General features: G+C 49.9%; 1 protein-coding gene across 15 annotated transcripts in view; it reads left to right on the top strand.

The window, feature by feature from the left end:
• The window catches only part of MYCBP2 (MYC binding protein 2), a 1,771,217-nt gene that overhangs the window by 1,205,592 nt on the left and 547,639 nt on the right, over positions 1-17,986 (top strand). The gene's annotated exons all lie outside the window — the stretch shown is intronic.

Here is a 17,986-nt window from a genome sequence, read left to right as displayed (position 1 = left end):
CCCGGGTTTCAGTCAGGATGACCCTCCGGCTCCTGGGCCTGATGGCCTCCTGCATCCTGCTAGTGCAACATGCCAGATGGCATATGCGGGCTCTGCAGTGGGACCTGAAGTTCCAGTGGGCGCAGCATCAGGGCCACCTGTCCGATCATGTCCAGATCTCGGAGGGCACTGCACGACAATTGCAGTGGTGGTTCACGAATCACGATTGGGTTAAGGGCAGGTCCCTCTCCCTTCCCCATCCGGAGCACACAGTAGTGACGGATGCGTCCCTCCTGGGATGCGGCGGCCACTTGGGAGAGGCGGAGATCAGAGGGGACTGGTCTCCGGCTCCATCTCAACCTCTTGGACCTTCGGGCGATCCGGCTTGCACTAAAAGCATTCCTTCCCTCTTTCCGGGGAGTGTGGTGCAGGTGTTCACGGACAACACCACCGCCATGTGCTATTGCAACAAACAGGGCGGGTGGGGTCCTGGACCCTATGTCAGGAGGCTCTGCGCCTCTGGACGTGGCTGGAACATCAAGGCATTTCCTTGGTGGTTCAACACCTGGCAGGTTCTCTGAACGCCAGTGCGGACGAACTCAGCCGCCGGTGCTTGATGGATCACGAATGCCGTCTGCACTCGGACGTAGCGCAAGGTCTCTTTCAGCAGTGGGGAGAGCCTTGGTTAGATCTATTCGCCACCGAAGAGAACGCGCAATGTCATAAGTTCTGTGCTTTGGAATTTCCATAGCGGCACTCGCTCGGCGACACTTTTCGTCGTGAGTGGAGTTGCGGTCTGTTGTACGCCTTTCCGCCTATACCACTTCTGCCCAGAGTGCGGAAGAAGATTTGGCGCGACCAGGCCCAAGTCATCCTTGTGGCTCCGGATTGGGCACGAAGATACTGGTATGCCAAGCTACTCAGCATGGCGATCGATCCCCCGATCCGTCTGCCTCTTCGGGAGGATCTTCTGTCGCAGCAGCAGGGGACGGTCCTCCACCCGAACCTGTCCAGCCTCCACCTCCATGCTTGGAGGTTGAGCAGCGACAGTTGACAGCTTTCGATCTTCCTCCCGAAGTCTGTGATGTCATTCTGGCAGCCAGGCGTCCCTCCACTAAAATGGTATACGCCTGCAGGTGGAACAAGTTTATGGCATGGTGCACAGCAAAGGCTATGGATCCCCTTTCTGACCCTCTCTCTCTGAAGTTCTTCTGTTCCTTCTTTCTTTGGCCCAGCAGGGCTCTGCTCTGGGCACTATCAAAGGTTATCTTTCGGCCATCTCTGCCTTTTTGAATCTTCCAGATCAACCTTCTCTCTTTAAGTCCTCCCGTGCCGTTTATCATGCCCCAATGGGACATGAATCTCGTTTTGACCTATCTGATGTGTGCTCCTTTCGAGCCCCTTCATACCTGTCCTTTGCGTCTTACTTTTAAGACAGCTTTTCTGGTCGCTATCACCTCTACCAGAAGAGTGAGTGAGCTCCAGGCTCTTTCTTCCAAACCTCCTGTCCTTTCTGTTCATCCAGACAAGGTGGTGTTAAGGACCCGTCCTTCTTTTTTGCCAAAGGTGGTCATGCCCTTCCACATCGGGCAGACCATCACTTTGCCTACCTTCCTTCTGTCTCCGCATCATTCGAGGGAGGAAGAGAGGCTCCACTGTCTGGACCCAAAATGTGCGCTCGCTTTCTATCTCAAGCGTACACAGCAGTTTCAGGTGGATGACGAGCTCTTTGTTGGCTACGTGGGCGCCCAAAAAGGTTGGGCTGTGCACAAACGGACCATCTCTCGGTGGGTCGTTCTGTGCATCAAAGCATGTTACTCCTTGGCTAAGAAGGATCCTCCTGTGGGGCTGCATGCCCATTCTACCAGGGCAACTGCAGCCACTACTGCCTTGGGACGTGGCGTCTCCTTGCAGGACATTTGTCAGGCAGCTACATGGGCCTCGCTGTACACGTTTACCAAGCATTACTGCCTTGACAGTCCGGTCCGGAGAGACGACGACTTTGGCCGTTCTGTTTTCCGTGACTTTCTGGTGTAATCTTGTTCGCAGACCCACCACCGGGGTTGGTATTGCTGGGGTATCTATTCTAAGGTAAGAAATCTATCACAAACGTCTCTCTTTCAGATGCACAAGTTACTACTTGTGTAACGATATATCTGTAAGAGACATTAGTTAGTGATAGATTCCTTACCGCCCCACCCATCCTCCCCGTTCTGCGAACTGATTCTAGGGTTAAGGTCATCCCCCTTTCAGGGCCCTAGTTTCATGGCACCAGTGGTCAGGTTCTTGCATGGCTCTGCGTTCCTGGCGCGGAAAGACGTGTACAGAACTGACGTCAGCGCGCATGGGTGGCGCCTAATTAGTCTCCGTGACCTCATCTCGGAGCTCACGACGCCAGTGACGGACGCGGAGCCGCACGACGCCACCTACTGACGCGCAGGTGTACTGCTACAATAAACTTTCCGGAACCAGTCTGACGTCTGGGGATATTTTAAGGTAAGGAATCTATTACTAACTAATGTCTCTTACAGATATATCATTACACAAGTAGTAACTTGTGCATCTAGGCTGGTGTACAAATCTGTGAATCTTGAATGTAGTTCTTTCTGATACACTCAAAAATGGTTCATTAAGATGTCATCTGCATTGTTTAAAACATGCATTTTAGCAAAGCCATTGATTTGTTTAAAACGTATTACCCGAACAAAACTCTAGTGATCTGGAGTTGCCCAGTTTTAGATTAAATATTTAATTTGAAGAACATTGTAGATTGTTCTTTTGATGAGCATGCCTTTCAGCCTTATTAGTTTACTGCATTAAATTGTGTAGTGGGTCTAATCTAAGATTTTATGATAGAAACAAACATAGAGCGTGCATTAGATGTGTGGTTCAGGATCTCCAGAATGCCTTGTTTGCTGGTTACTGAAGCTTCATACTGAAACTCCTGTAAAATGGCCTTGGAAACGCTTTCTCACTTACGCTTTGGCATTCAAAAGGGGATCGGCGACTTAAACTCTTTGGGTAAGTGACAGTGGCTGAATACTTAGTGGTTGAGTCGTCCACAATTTTGAATAGGAGTTTGTAAAGAGACTGAATTTGGACTTCTTTTTTTTAGAGAGAGTATCCATAAACTCTAATGGTGGATTTTTGAGAATAAAGATAATTAGCTACAAGACAGCAAAGTACACAGAGCTGCTTTAACTTCTGTTATCTTCAGGCCACAAAAAAAATACACCTTTCATCATGAAACATCAAAGGCCTTCTAGCTTTGTCATTGCTCATCATGATTGCTAACTGTTTCTTCATTTATGAAACACAGACTCTGTCTTAAAAAATACTTCCACTTTTATTTAAGAAGAGGGGAGACTCTGAAATAGCAACAAATGTTATACAAAAGCCAAATAGAACACTACAAAATTCTTTGCTTCTATATTATCCTATTAGGTTATTACACTCCTCCTATCAACTCCTTATAGATGTGTCGAAAAATAAGTCTCCATAGACGCTCTGGTACAGCAAAATTTCCTGCCCTACAACAAGCAGGACAAATCCTACTTGATCACATTTTCAGAACTTTTGAAAACATTACTTTTTAATAATTCTATCTGACAACTATTTAGTCAGTCATTTTAGATGTTGTTCAGCTTTGTAGTATTTATCAGGTGTGCTGTTGTACAGTCCCTAAAAAGCTTTTGAACATAAATCAAATATATGTTTATAACATAGATTTTGATGGATACTTCTCCTTGTAGATTAATCTCCTTGTGAATGCCTCCAGGCACCAGACTACATCTGACAAATTTTCTCAGCAATTCCCTTCTGTCATTAGGTGGCGTTATGCAGCTCTGCAGCGGGTCTGTCCTGTCCCAGATTTGACTTCAGTACTCCTACATAGTTGACACCTACATGTAACGTCGGTTCCTTTCTTTCCAAGTCTTCAGGCATGGATCCGGAGCTCTTTACCTTTAGTTCTGTCAGGCTTGACAGACTTTACTTCACAATTTTTCCAAACATTTTTCAGTGTGAAAGAGACAAGTCTCCCCTTAAAATGACAGAGTTCAATCCATATCCGGATTGCCAGAAAGAATTTCACAAGAGTGCACAAATGAACCCGAAGGCCATTCAGGAATGCAGGGCCACCTTCTCTGTGCGGAATATCGCTGAAAAGCCCAGTTCTGCTTGAGGGCGTGGAAACACTGGTTTCCTGAGGCTGATTCTGCGAACGCCTTTGCCATTCAAAGTCATCAGGTAAGTGTAAAAAGCAGAATACGAAGCACGTCCCGCCACAAGAGTCGCACAGTGCCCACCAACCTCAAAGACGATCCTGGCTTTAGGCCCAATCCATTCTGAGCATCCATGTCCATCAATGACACTGAGGGAGATGCAGTCCTTCAAGAAGGCCATGCTGTGACCCTTCAGTACTCTACTGGATCCCTCTGGAGCGTCCTCTATCCCTAAGGAACCGAGGGGCTACCAGTTAGTCTACCTCGCAGATCCATCCCCGATGCCAACTGTGCCCCTCCGCCTTTTTACAAGGTCAGCCGTGACTCCAAATCTGATAACTACTCCTAGGCACCACGACTGATGCTGAAACCCCAGCACGGGCCCTAATGCCGGAGGAGGAACCGATAATCCTTTCAGACTCTGAAATGATCCTATCTCGACCTTCACCAAAATCACACTACCTTGCCTCCTCGCATACTCTGATTTGGAAACACTTTCATTTCATTGCAACTTGCCTGACCCAAACAATGACGACACATCGCAGGTCTATGATAAGGACCTGTTTTTAGACATTCAGGAAGCCGGTGGCCTCAACACCCCCCAAGACACATCCTGGCACGGCCTAAGAGGAGTTTGCCTTCTTTGCCGTGGTGAAAAAGAGAGCAGCAGAGGTCCTCAACATACAACTACCCAAACAGAGGTCAATACAAATGTCCTCACAAATGTTCTGCAGCCAGGGCAGACCTCAGATGAACCTCTTTTATTTATGGATACCCTGCTAAGCTCCTGGGCACAGCCAGGATCATGCCCTCAGTTAAAAGGCAGGTTGGTAGGAGACATGGGTCTGCCCCAGGAGATCCTGCCTTTTATTATTATTATTTATATTTATATGGCGCACAAATCATCCCCAAAGGGATCTCTCGGCGCCTTTCTTCTGCAACATCCCACACCAGAGTCCAGGCCTCTACTAGAAGGTTTAACTCCAGTGCCACCCTGGTTTTCAGAGAGCTGAAGAGTTTGCACCCTGCCTTTTGTTAAATTAATCCTCGTTATACTCCTTTGCAAGAACATCCATTGAAGTTGCTCATTGCTTCAGTTTACAGTTAATAGCTATTTTTTGTGGCTATTGTTTTGTCTGGTAGGGTTAGCTAACTCAGTTCCCCTTTGGTAGGTTACCGGTCAATACCCTGTTTGTTACTGAATAAAGATTTGTTTCGGGATGAAAGAGTTGTAGTTTTTCCCCATAGATTTTCTGATTTGGGCATTAGCATAATCATAATCAACACAATCTCACCGTGCAGGCAAATAACATAATTACTTCAAACAGAAAAAAAGACTTTTGGTTATTCCATCATACCAAAGAATAGTATAGTGAACTAGGCAAAGGCACTTAAAAGGTGCTACTCAACACAGTTTTTCACTGCAGTGTCCTCTTTGTTTACTCTATCTGGTAGAGACTACTAGCCGCAGATTCCTTAACGTAGAATTATCCCCAGCCGTTTGACTGGATCCGGACAATCTTTGCCACAGCATTTCTGTGCGCCGGTTGCTGTACCACGTGACCCCGCCCTGACGTCCGCGGACGTGACGTCAGCGAGGTCACATAAGTCCCACCCCAGCGCACGGACGTCAGTTTCCTTGTTTTCCGCGTACAACGCGGATCCGGAGTGTGCTCCTTGGCCTGTTTTCGGGCCTCTTTAGCGCCTTGAGTTGGGAACAGTGTACCATGCCTTGGGGCTTCAAGACGTGCGCTTCTTGTGCACATCAGATGTCGGCGACGGACCCTCACACTATTTGTATGTGGTGCTTGGGCGAGCACCATGACTCTACAGACTGTGAGGCGTGTCAGCTTCTCAAGCCGAAGTCCCGGTGGGAGCGCCGGATGAAGTTACTGCCGGCCCGCTTGTCCAGATCGGTGTCGTCGCAGCGTCCGTCTCCTACCTCGGATGGGTCCAGGAGCCGCCATTTCCGGCTGCGGCATCGTCCTTCGCCGAGGCCCCATGGGCGTCTTTCGCCCGCCGCTAAGTCTTGCAGCTTGCCGCTGAGGCCCTGTCCTCCTTCGGCAGAGGGCGCCAGTCCCTCCTGGGACGTGCGCCCTCGTCCGTCGCCACCCTATCCGCCGTTTCCCGCCGTTGGGGCGACGAGAGCCCAGATGAAAGCCTACGCTACAGCTCTGCACTCTTCCTTGAGCCCTCCTTTTCCTGCGATGTCCGTAGATTCCTCGCCGTGTGCGGTGCCTTCTGCGGACTTGCCGGCGGCTTCGGCGCCGACGAGTTCAACTTCAGGTTTTGGAGGTGTGGTGCCGTCGAGGTGTGGCCCTTCGGGGTTCCCCTCCTCGGCCCGTAGCATCCGGCCTCGCCTCAAAGTCCAGCGGGGTTCTCTGCGGTGTCGCAGGAGGTCGCCGGGACTCAGGGCTCATCCCAGAGTCCCCCTCGGTTCTCTGGGCAGGCGGTTGTCTTCCCGGAGGCTGAGCTGACGCCTCTCTGGCATCAACGGCCTTCCTCGGTGGCACGGGCGGCGCTGCGGGTGGAGGCCGGGATGCTTCCCTGGGCTCCTCTCGGTCCTCGGCGCAGGCGACTGCCTCGTCGGGGGTCGAGCCGGTGTTGGCCAGGGCTACTTCCAATCTGTGGGATTCCGCGGAGTCCCTTCTGTCTCGCGCCTCCCAAGAGGATGCCCACACTGATCTGCGGCACCATGCGCGGGATGGTCGGGAGTTAGCTACTTTGATTCTCCGTTATGCCTTGGACGTCTCTGATTCCCCTGCCGTGCTATGGCGAGTTCTGTGGCCCTCCGCCGCCATGGCTGCGGGATGGTGTCTTTCCAGAGAATGTTCGGGAGCGTCTTGTGTATTTACCTTTTGATGGAACTCTGTTGTTTCACACCCATGCAGACTCAGCTATTCAGAGACTCCTTGCGGGGCTCCGTTCCCCTCCCCCTCCGTAAGCTCGGCCCTCTGGCGCTTTATGGGAGGCGTTATCCCTCCTTTCTCTTTGGGGCCTTAGGTTTGGGTTGGCCCGTTGTGTACTGCTTTGAATGCCTTCAGGGTCTTTCAGTTGGCCCCTCTATTCTTTTGGCTGCTGGTTCAGCCCTTCAGCTTGTAGTGTGTGTTTGTGCTGTATAGGTCCTCGGGTTTGACCCTTTGTGTCTTTTTTGGCTGATTAGTAAGCCGTCTGTGGTGTTTTCCACAGGTCTTTTCGGTTCTTGGCCTCTGCTGCGGGTTTCCCTAAGAGGTGTTTTCCTGTTTTTGTTCAGGGACAATTCATACCCTAGGTGGGATATTTGTTGGCTATTGTATAGCCCTGTTTTAAGCTAGGCGGGCGTGTATACCTTCTCAGGTTCCCTAGTGTTTTCCTGGCGTCACAGTATACCGCTTGGTGCGGTTTCTCTCTCTCCCTTTGATATTTTTATCCCTCTTCGCCTCTGGGTCATCGGACCAACCTTTGTCATGCTGCTTGCAGTGTCGTGTCTTGGTGTATCCACCTAGTTCTCCACCGTTTCGGTTGGGGCCTGTCTGTCTTCGTCTTGGCTCGCCTTGTTCTGAGCCGCTGCTTCATAGTATTTGCCAGCTGTTTGCTGCGCGCGCCTGGTAGTTTTGGCCCCCCTCCGTGGGCCTCGCCGTGTCAGCGTGTGCTCCTGTCCCTTGTTTCTTGGAGCTTTGCGCGTCTGTGTCTTCTTTCTCACGTCTGCGCTTCTTGACTGTGGAACCGTTCTGCCCTTGTGCCCTGCTTCGGGAAAGTCACCCATTCAGCTGTGCCTGGGTTCTCCTGGGGAAGGCTCTGCCTCCGTTCATTCTCTTTTCCCTGGCTTTGAGGGTGGTTATTTTCTTCCTCTGGTGCTCGCAGGATGCCTTCTGCCCCTGGGATTTCTGGCGGACGCCCTTTGCTCCTCGGGTAGGCTTGTGGTATCTTGGCCTTCCCGTCTCCTTGTTCTTGCTTACTTCTGCTTGGTGGGGGCTGGGCTGTCCTTTCAGTCCCGATGAGACATCCCCTCTTGGGGCCCTGTGTTCTTCCAAGCTGGTGAGGTTCTCTCGCAGACCCATCTCCCCTCTGGGTATGGCTAGGGTATCTATTCTACGTTAAGGAATCTGCGGCTAGTAGTCTCTATCAGATGTACAAGTTACTTACCTTCGGTAACGATGTATCTGGTAGAGACGATTCTTGCCGCAAATTCCTTCACGACCCGCCCTTTCTCCCCGTTCTGCGAGGACCCTTAAGCTTAGTCTTCTGCACACGTCTCCCTTCGGGTGGCATTTGTCTTCTGCGGGTGCTCTCTTTCTCTTCCTTCCTGGTGTGATACTTCGTTCTGTTTCTTTGTTCCACTCCTTCTTTTCTGGTGATTGGACCGTAGGTTCATGTGTACTTTTGCATCCCTGCACCCTGGGTCTTCCAGTGTGGGGCCTATTCATCATCTCCTCCGCAATCCTCTGGGTTGGGGTTTCTTGGTTGTGCCTCAGCCCTTAGCTTTTTACAGGGGATATGACACTCCTTGATGGTGTTGTCTTGGGGTGCTTTATCGTTACTCCTCTGTTCCGGTTTTGTTGCCCTTCACTATTATAGATTGTGGTTGCAGACTCTGTCATCTGCCACGTAGTTTTGAACATGTTTTTTCTGCCTCTAGGGAGGTTATCGCCTTCGCTTTGCAGGGTTGCTTCTCAGAGTGGTGCTCTGCTCTTTCCTTTCCATGACTTTCAGTAACGCAGTGCTTGGCACTGTCCCTAATGGTGCTTTTCCTCACCATTCGCTTCTTTCCTTTTTGATTCACAGATTTTTTCGCACATTGTTCCCATACTCTCACTGTTTTGTTGTGGCGCGGATAAGTTCTCCGAAGAAAACTGACGTCAGCGTGCCGGGGTGGGACGTCATGTCTGCGGACGACGTATGGGCGGGGTCACGTAGTACCACCCCCGGCACGCAGAAATGCTGTGGCAAAGATTTTCTCTATCCAGTCTCACGCCTGGTGATAATTCTACGTTAAGGAATCTGCGGCTAGAATCGTCTCTACCAGATACATTGTTACCGAAGGTAAGTAACTTGTACATTAGGAAGTGTCTCACACTCCTAAAGGAATAACTATCTATTTTATCAGAGAATGTCTACCTATATTTTCTCTGCTGCAGTCGTTTTTGTTGTAAAGGTGTTTTTGAGATGATGCTCTAGATTCATATTGTTTCATTCTATGAAGACCATATTTTGAAGACTCATGTATTTAAGGTAAGTGTAAACTTCTGCTCCTGTTTTGAAATGAGTTGAAATTGAGACATGGCTTGGCAGTTCGGGCTGGACTGTTCCCATGAGGCACAGGGTCAAGACTGATTTGCATATGGCCATGTCTAAACTGGGGTGGCGTAGTGGGCAAAAGAACAATGGATTTAACCCAGATCTCTTGACTGGGGGAGAATGTCTGCATTGTCAGCATTCCGTCCATTATTTGTTTGTTGTAACCCTGTTTTGAAATGAGGCACATGTTTACTAAACCCTCCCCTGTGTTCATTTAGAAGGCATCTGCTTGAAATTAGAGTTGAAGTCTTGTTACTGTTGAACTTTGCCTGTAATTGCGTATTAGTGTATCCTTTGCCGCAACAATATCTTGACTTGTTCTCCAGCGTAATGGTAGTATCTGATAGAGACTACTAGCCGCAGATTCCTTCACGTAGAATTATCCCCAGGCGTGAGACTGGATCCGGAAACTTTTTGCCACAGAATTCCTGCGCACCGGAGGCGGGGCGGCATCATGCGACTCCGCCCAGGCGTCGTCCGCGCACGTGAAGTCAGCGAGGTCACATAAGACCCGCCCCGGCGCGCCCACTTCAGTTTTTTCCTTTTCCGCGTGCAACGCAGATCCGATCCTTGCTACGGGCCTGGTAGGCCCCTTTTTTCTTCCATTTTTTAGTGGAACAGTGTACGAATGCCTTCGGGCTTAAAGACTTGCACGTCTTGTGGGCATCTTATGTCGGCGACGGACCCTCAACTCATTTGTATGTGGTGTTTGGGGGAGGATCACGGCACCACAGACTGTACGCAGTGCCAACAGTTGACGCCGAAGTCGCGGCGGGAGCGCCGGATGAAACTTCTCTCACCGCGTGTCTCCAGGTCGACGTCCTCCCCTCGGTCTGCTTTGACGGACGGCTTCAGACTCGGCCGTGGTCGTCGTCCTCGCCTTTCTCCGATGTCACGTGAGCGTCGCTCCCTGGTGGGTAAGTGTCGCAGTTTGTCCCCGGGGGCTGGTTTCCGGCCTCCCGGGGGTGTGGACTCTCCCTGGGTGATGCGGCCCCGCGTGTCGTCCTACCCACCGTTTCCCGGTGTTGGGGCGTAGAGAGTCCAAATGGAGACATACGCGGCGGCTTTGCAGGCCTCGCTGGCGTCTCCTCCTCCTTTCCCTCCTGGGGCGTCGGCGGATCCCTCGCTCTGCGCAGGGCCTCTGCGGCGCCACCAGTGGCTCCTACTCCGCTCTGGACATCTCTGATGTGCTGGGCCGGGCCATGGCTTCCTCTGTCGCTCTCCGTCGCCTTGCTTGGCTTCGGGACGGGGTATTCCCTGAGAATATTCGGAAGCGACTCATTGACCTTCCATTTGATGGCAGCCTGTTGTCCCATTCCCCGGCCGACACCACCATCCAAAGGGTCTTGGCAGGGCTCCGTCCTCCGTCCTCTCCTCAGTGACTTCTGAGTTGGCTTGATTCTGGGCCTTCTTAGACCGGCTGTTCTGACTGTGCAGTGTGTTTTCTAGCCGTTTACGTCCTTCCTTGGGACTTTGGCATTGTTGGCTGCTGGACGGCCCTTGTGTTGATTGTTTGTGGTTCTGCAGGAGTTGTTGCACAGACTTGGCCCTGAGATTGGGCCTTCTGCTTTGCTTGGGCTACTTGTTGAGCCTTCAGCAGGGGTGTTTTCTTCCCCGTGGCTCTTTTGTTTTTTCCTCTGCTGCGGAAGTTCTTCCAAAGAGGGTTCCCATATCTTGGGACTTAACGTACCCTATGTGGGGTAGTGGTAGCTGTCATATGGCTTGCGCTCTACTAGAGGGTTCTGGTCACCTTCGGGTGCCTGTTCTCCATGGCGTTTAGGTAGGTTGCTTTTGCTTCCTGAAGTCGTGTGCGCGGCCACTCGTATTGGTGGCCCGGGCATTTCCTCCTCTCCCTGCTCCTGTCCTACGGTCTGGGATGATCCTGTGTCTCCCTTGCCGGGCGTCGCCTACTCGGCCTTCCTGGGGCCTCGTGCTGTTGTTCTTGATTCTGGCTTTGACTGCCAGCGCTGTTCTGGCTGGCAGGCTGCTCTCCATCTGGAGTGGGTTCGCCTTCTTTTCCCTAGTTTCCTTGGGTCCTCTAGGCTTCTTCTTTTTCTTCCGCTTTTCCTGTCTTGGCATTGGGCGGAAACTATGTTGCCTTGTGGGGGAGTGGGGTGTTTTGGCCTCTCAGTCCTTGCCCTTGGTTCCTCTGCTGTGAGTGTAAGAGCCTCTTCATCCTTCTTTCCCTCCTACACCCCCTTGGGGTCTGTGGGGGTCCTGCTTGAGGGGGTTCCCAATGCCTGGCAGGGGCATGGATCTTCATAGTCCACAGATCTGGAGCCCTCTGTTCTGCATTTGCTGGTGGGGTCCTTTCGCAGACCCTCCTTCCCAGGGGGTATTGCTAGGTTATCTATTCTACGTGAAGGAATCTGCGGCTAGTAGTCTCTATTAGATGTACAAGTTACTTACCTTCGGTAACGATGTATCTGGTAGAGATGATTCTAGCCGCAGATTCCTTCACGGCCCGCCTTCCTCCCCTATTCTGCGAGGACCCTTGGGTTGGTCTTCGGTACTCGCCTCCCATTGGGGGCTGTGTCTCCTGTGATGGGGTTCCGGTGCGCCGGTGCCCTGATGCTCTGGCTACTCCAGGTTTGGGGGGGATTGCTTTCTATCCATGTCCTCCCTCCCCTCCCTTCCTCCATTGCTATCCTCTGATTATGGGTCATCTGGCCTTGTCTTGCCCTTCTCCCTTGTGGGTGGTTGCCCTCTAGGTTGGGGTGGCTTGGAGGTTTGTTGTCCCTGTCTGTCTTGGGTCTGGTCCCATTCCTTACTCAGGATGAGGGGGGTGGGCTTCGTACGTGTGCCCTGACTTTTACGCCTGTTCTTGCCTCCGGGGCACATGGATGGGAGGTTGTCTTCGTGCGGGCAGGGTGACTGCACAGGTTTCTGCTTGTTCTTCTTCTTTCTTCTTTCCCTGCTCTTGGGTTCTGCGGTGTTGGCACTACCCTGGTGGTGGTGTTAGTCACCGTTTCTTTCCAATTTTTCTGCTCTTCGCACACTGTTCCCATGCTCCCACAGTTTATCTGGTGGTTCCGCGTTGTGGTGTGGAAAAGTTCTCCCAAGAAAACTGACGTGGGCGTGCCGGGGCGGGTCTAATGTGACCTCGCTGACGTCACGTGCGCGTACGACGCCTGGGCGGAGTCGCCTGATGTCGCCCCGCCCCCGGCGCGCAGTGATGCTGTGGCAAAAAGTTTCCGGATCCAGTCTCGCGCCTGGGGATAATTCTACGTGAAGGAATCTGCGGCTAGAATTGTCTCTATCAGATGCATCGTTACAGAAGGTAATTAACTCGTACGATCAGACTAAAAGTTGTGCACATTTTGTACTTCTGTGGCGTTAGGGATGCTGCCAATCCAAGGTAGTACATACACAAGTAAGGGGATTCTCTGCAGGAATAAATTCACAAAACCAATATTCATTCTTTAATAATACAATTCATTATTATTGGATGAGCCATATCCTTTGGCACCACAAAATATACTCGTTTTTACATAATTTGCGCAGAACCTTTCGCACATTTTGAAAATGCATGGAAATGCAGCCCATTGTCAAGAAATATCTTTAATTATTGTAGAGTTCATCTGGTTTTCTACAGCACAATTTAATTACTTAATATGAGAACTATTCAAGCACACACTTGCCTTGTCAATGAATACTTTGATAAAGACGTCCACCATGTGCCATTAGTCTGTGGTCCAACTAAAGGTAACACAGCACCGGTTCATGGAGATATAGTGAGAAGCCAGTCAATATGTGAAATATTCTCCAGACCAACTGTTCATTGCAGTCATTAAATTCTACTAGGTGTCAAGCTCCTTTTTAAGCAGAGCCAATGCTTTTTGGCCAGAGTCTTTATAGCCTTTTCAGCATACAACAAGGTCCAGTGCATATGGTTCACCAAAAACAAAGTTAAAAGCGCAGTAATTAATGGAAATTAGCTGTGTGCCATTTGTATGAGCATGCAAGAAAGTCACAATAGTTATGCCATTGTTCCAGAAACTCTGTGCACGCCACCACCAAAGTGAACCACTAATTGTAAAATAGACAGCTAACTTAACCGAACAGCCTCGAGGGGGAAAAAAATATATTCCTGATAACTCAGTAGTTGTGCCGATGGAAACCCATAAAGTGAAAACCTTTTTTCGCCAAAGATTGCTTAAAGTAGTTGTCTTACTGTAAAGTGGCTCTGTATATACTGCACCAAGGTAAGGTACAGTGTGTACAGGCTCCAACAGTCCCCAGAGTTTTGGCAGAGGTTAAAGTTAGATAACCTTACTCTCTAAAGTGGTAGCTTGGTCGAGCAGTGAGCAGTATCAGAGGACAGAGTTAAGCATTTGTTGTACACACGCAGTCAGCAAATAGTCTCACACTCAAGAACTGAACTCTAGGCCAATTGTTTTGTATATAAAAATATACTGGTGTTTTATTTTAGAACCACAAGTAGGTATACAAATACTTTCTCAGAACGAGATGCTACAGTTGAATACTTTCATATAGCAATAGACTTTTAAATGCAATAGTTACAGTTGTTGCAATACGCAACACAAGTTAAACACAATTATAACATTGAGCTCAATGGGAATTCTTAAGTAAATGCAATATCAATTACTTTGCATAGGCTTTTCTTACTCAGGGCTGGATCCTGGATTCAGCCCTGGTGCATTTCCTGTAAACAGTTGAGAGAAATCGTTTTTGTTACACAGGCGATTTTTAAGGAATATTTGTATGTTTCAAAAATCGACACTTTCGAGAATTTCTGGCAAAAGCCAGGCAATGTTATCCTATGGAGGAAAATCAAGTTATCGGAAAATCGCAGTTGTAATTACTTTTTAGGGTCAGTACTGGGCACAAAAATACAGCACTGGGATCTCTCCTGATAACAGGTGAGTAATTTCGTTTTCGTTGATCGGGTGATTTTTTGTGAATATTTTTAAGTTTTAAAACTCGACACAGAGAAGAATTTCCAAGTGAAAACCAGTCAATGTTACCCTATGGAGAAAAAGCAAGTTATCAGCTTTCAGGTAAGTACTCGACTGGCAGAGTTAAGGTTCTGGGGCAAGACTCAGGGGTCTCCCAGGTTCAGGTTGGTACAGTTGTTACACCCTCAGCGGCACAGGGGCATCCGGGTGCAGAGTGAGTAGGCCCAATGTTAGCCTATGGCGGGCAGGGGGCCTTTGGTTGGTGGCTGCTAGCAGGCAGACCACGCGGCTGTGGGAGCGGAGCTCCTGGTCACTTACACAGGGCAAGTGGGGAAGTAGAATAGAACAGATGATGCACTTCCAGTGGCACTCGGGCGGCTGGGTGCAGGGTGCTTTTGAGCCGTAAGGCACTCAAAGGATTTCAGTGGGAAAGCTGTGTGACGAACAAAGGCTGCAAGCTCGGGGACAGAGATTCTTCGGGTGCGACCACCACTTCGAGAGGTAAGTTGGGGAGCTGTAGGTTAGGGAGGCACCCAGGAGTTGGGCACAGGGGGCCGCCGGGTGCAGGGGTGTCTTTTGGCATCGGGAAATCTTACCCTCTGCTGTCGCGGTTGGGGGGGGGGGTCCCTGGAGTTGAGGCTGCAGGTGTCGTCAGTAGCGTCGAGGAGGGTCCTTGGTTTCTGGATTCGTGGTCACAGTCGCCGGGGGGAAGTCCTTGTGGTCTTTGTTCACTCAGGCTCAGGCAGGGCTCGATTTGCGGGTCCTTGCTGGCACCAGGGGTTGTTGCTGTTTGAGCAGAACCACTGCTCGTGGGAGTCCCAGTCTTTAGATGAGCAAGGCAGTCAGGTCCTCTGGGGTTTTTGAGGTTGCTGACCTCTGGAGATGCCGGGGTTTAGCAGGAGTAGGTTCGAGGGTCGACAGGCCTGTAGGGCTGGGGCCAAGTCAGTTGGTATCATCCTCTTGTTAGCAGCTGCATGCAGGTCTTCTTTCTTCTTGTTCTTCTTTGTAATTTCGGAATCGGGATCTGAGGAAGGAAGGTTCAGGGTGCCCCTAAATACTAAATTTAGGGGCGTTACTGGTAGGGAAAGGTCAGGCACCAATGGGGCCCTTTCCTGGGGTGAGTACACCACCTATCCTGCCACTCTCCAGTGGGAGGGGGGCAGGAGCCTAGTCCTGATTGGGTAGGGCTCCCCATCCTCAAGATGGCGAGAGCCCGGAGTTGTGCTTCACCTCGCCTCCCCCACCTGAGGGGTGGGGTTGGCAGAGGCTGGCACACTCCCTTTCCTGACTTGGGTTTTCCCGCCAGAGTGGGGGTCAGAACCGGTGGGGGCCAGTTGCTGAGTACAGCAAGTTGTCTGGGGAGGCTCACAAAGGCGGCATGCCTTTGAAACTTCCCCTGCCCATCCTGGGGGAGGAGGCCTAGCACCTCGCCCCAGGATGTGCATTGTTGCAGGCCCACGAGAGCAGATGACTCTCTACCCAGGGGGGCAGCAACATGTCTGCTGGGTGGCAGCCTAGGCAGCCTCTCAGTCTGGACGTGGGTTGTGGGTTAGTTTCATGGGGCAACTCTAAGTTGCCCTCTGTCATGAATTTTACATTAAATCCCACACTGGCATCAGTGTGGGTTTAATGTGCTGAGAACCAAACTTCCCAGTGCAGCCATCATGGTGCTGTGGAGTTCGTGATGACGACTTCCCAGCACCATATATTCTTAATGGCAGCACTGCACTTACAGTGCCCAGAAATGGACCTGGGTACTGTAGGGGTACAGGGCTCATGCACCTGTACCCACACCACTGGCATAGGGCACCCAGCTAGAGGGGTGACTGACGTATGCCAGGGCAGTGTGTTGTGGGCATGGCACACAGGGATGTGTGCCATGTCGACTTTGTTTTGTTCTGTACCAAGACACTCAGCCTGCAAAGGCAGTGTGTGTGTGTCAGGGTACAGGGCCTCTAAGGGTGGCACAATAAGTGCTGCAGCCCTTAAGGCCTTCTCTGGTCACAGTGCCCTGGGTACCTAGGGTACCATTTACCAGGGGCTGACATGTGGCCAGAGATGCCAATTGGGTTTAGTTTTGGGGATAGAACACAGGCCCTGGGGTCCTGATTGGCAGGGCCCCAGAGCACATCAAGTCAAAGAGCATCAGTAGTCTGGCAAAAAAAAAGGGGGGGGGGGGTTTACTGCAACAGAAACCCACTTTCTCACACTTACTGCCTGAAAAGACGATCCAAATGAATCCACTCCAAATAAGGTTCACTATCAACAAAATTACCGGCACGCCTTGCTGTGATGTAGAGAGAGTCCATCTATAATTTATAAATGGAGAGGACAATCTATGAGGGCCCTGTGGCAATCTGTAGGGATAAAATTACAGAATAGAATACCAGCCCTTGTTCGCTGACCAAGTTGTATAGGAAGACTGACCTAATCATGACTGCTCCGGCGCTCCATCAAGTTGCTTTGGCTGGCCCTGCAACGGTACAGTAATTTAGAATAGAGGTCTCAGCATAGAAATGAAACTAAACAAAGCCGGTAAGTGATGGGCGGCAGGCTAGCAGGACGGGAACTTTGGTAAATTGATCTTGATAAGATGGTGAACACGAGACCCCCTCCCCCAAACAACAAAATGTCTCAGCAATGTGAATTCTTAATATACAAACGTAGTTACAAAAGAACAATGGCATAAATTACTGTACTGGAATTAGTACAAGTCGCACCCCATAATACATCATTGCTTTTACTGTTGATACAGCAAGTGACTATGAACAAAAAGGAGTCTACATATCAACACCCCCTCACGTGGGATGGAATGGTAAATAAAGGAGCCCTGAAAACATTAACCATATACACAATCATAAGGCATATAGATGTTCGAATACAATAAGAGCCCATATTTCATGATTTTCATTGAGGCCATCAGTGGCTGTACAGAATTTTTCAATGCACCTGACCCCCGTTCTTAATGTGACTTCCATTGAGCCACCCCTTCCGTCTGCTGTTGCCACAAAAATCACTGACCATTTAATATCATTTTCACAATGGTGGTGGGTCCTGAAGTGTTGTACAAGCGTTGCATCCTGTGTCTGACAACCTATTGTGGACATGTTTTTTTTTTATTTCCTTGTTTTCACTTGGTGAACCTCTTGTACAGCTGCTTACTCAGTAGCTCAGATAGGAAGTATCATTCAATTGATGTTTGACTGCATTCACATCAAGAAACACCTAGACTACTGCATGGGGTTGCTGCAACAATGGATTACCATAGACATGCAAATTGATGCAAGTACACTTCTTAGCAGTCTTGCACTAGCAATTTTAGACCCGTCTGTCCTTCAGAGTTGACTGCATATCTAGAATAATGTACCAGTGAAAGATGTTGTACACTAAACTGTAATACAACTACATTATGGTCTCTATAATGTTGTACACCAATATCTGTATTAATGTGTATTCATTTTTAGTTCTTTTAAGGAGTGTCTTGTCAGCCTATTTCTATTCATAGTTCACTTGCTGTTGTGCAAATTATGAATGATGTTTCTTTTACAGGGTATCCTGGTGTGTGTGTGTGTGTGTGTGTGTGTGTGT

This window comes from Triturus cristatus, chromosome 8 (assembly GCF_964204655.1).
Source record: "Triturus cristatus chromosome 8, aTriCri1.1, whole genome shotgun sequence".
Taxonomy (NCBI): Eukaryota; Metazoa; Chordata; class Amphibia; order Caudata; family Salamandridae; genus Triturus; species Triturus cristatus.
The sequence above is the reverse complement of the archived record's forward strand: the minus strand, read 5'-3'. Positions and strand labels throughout refer to the sequence as shown.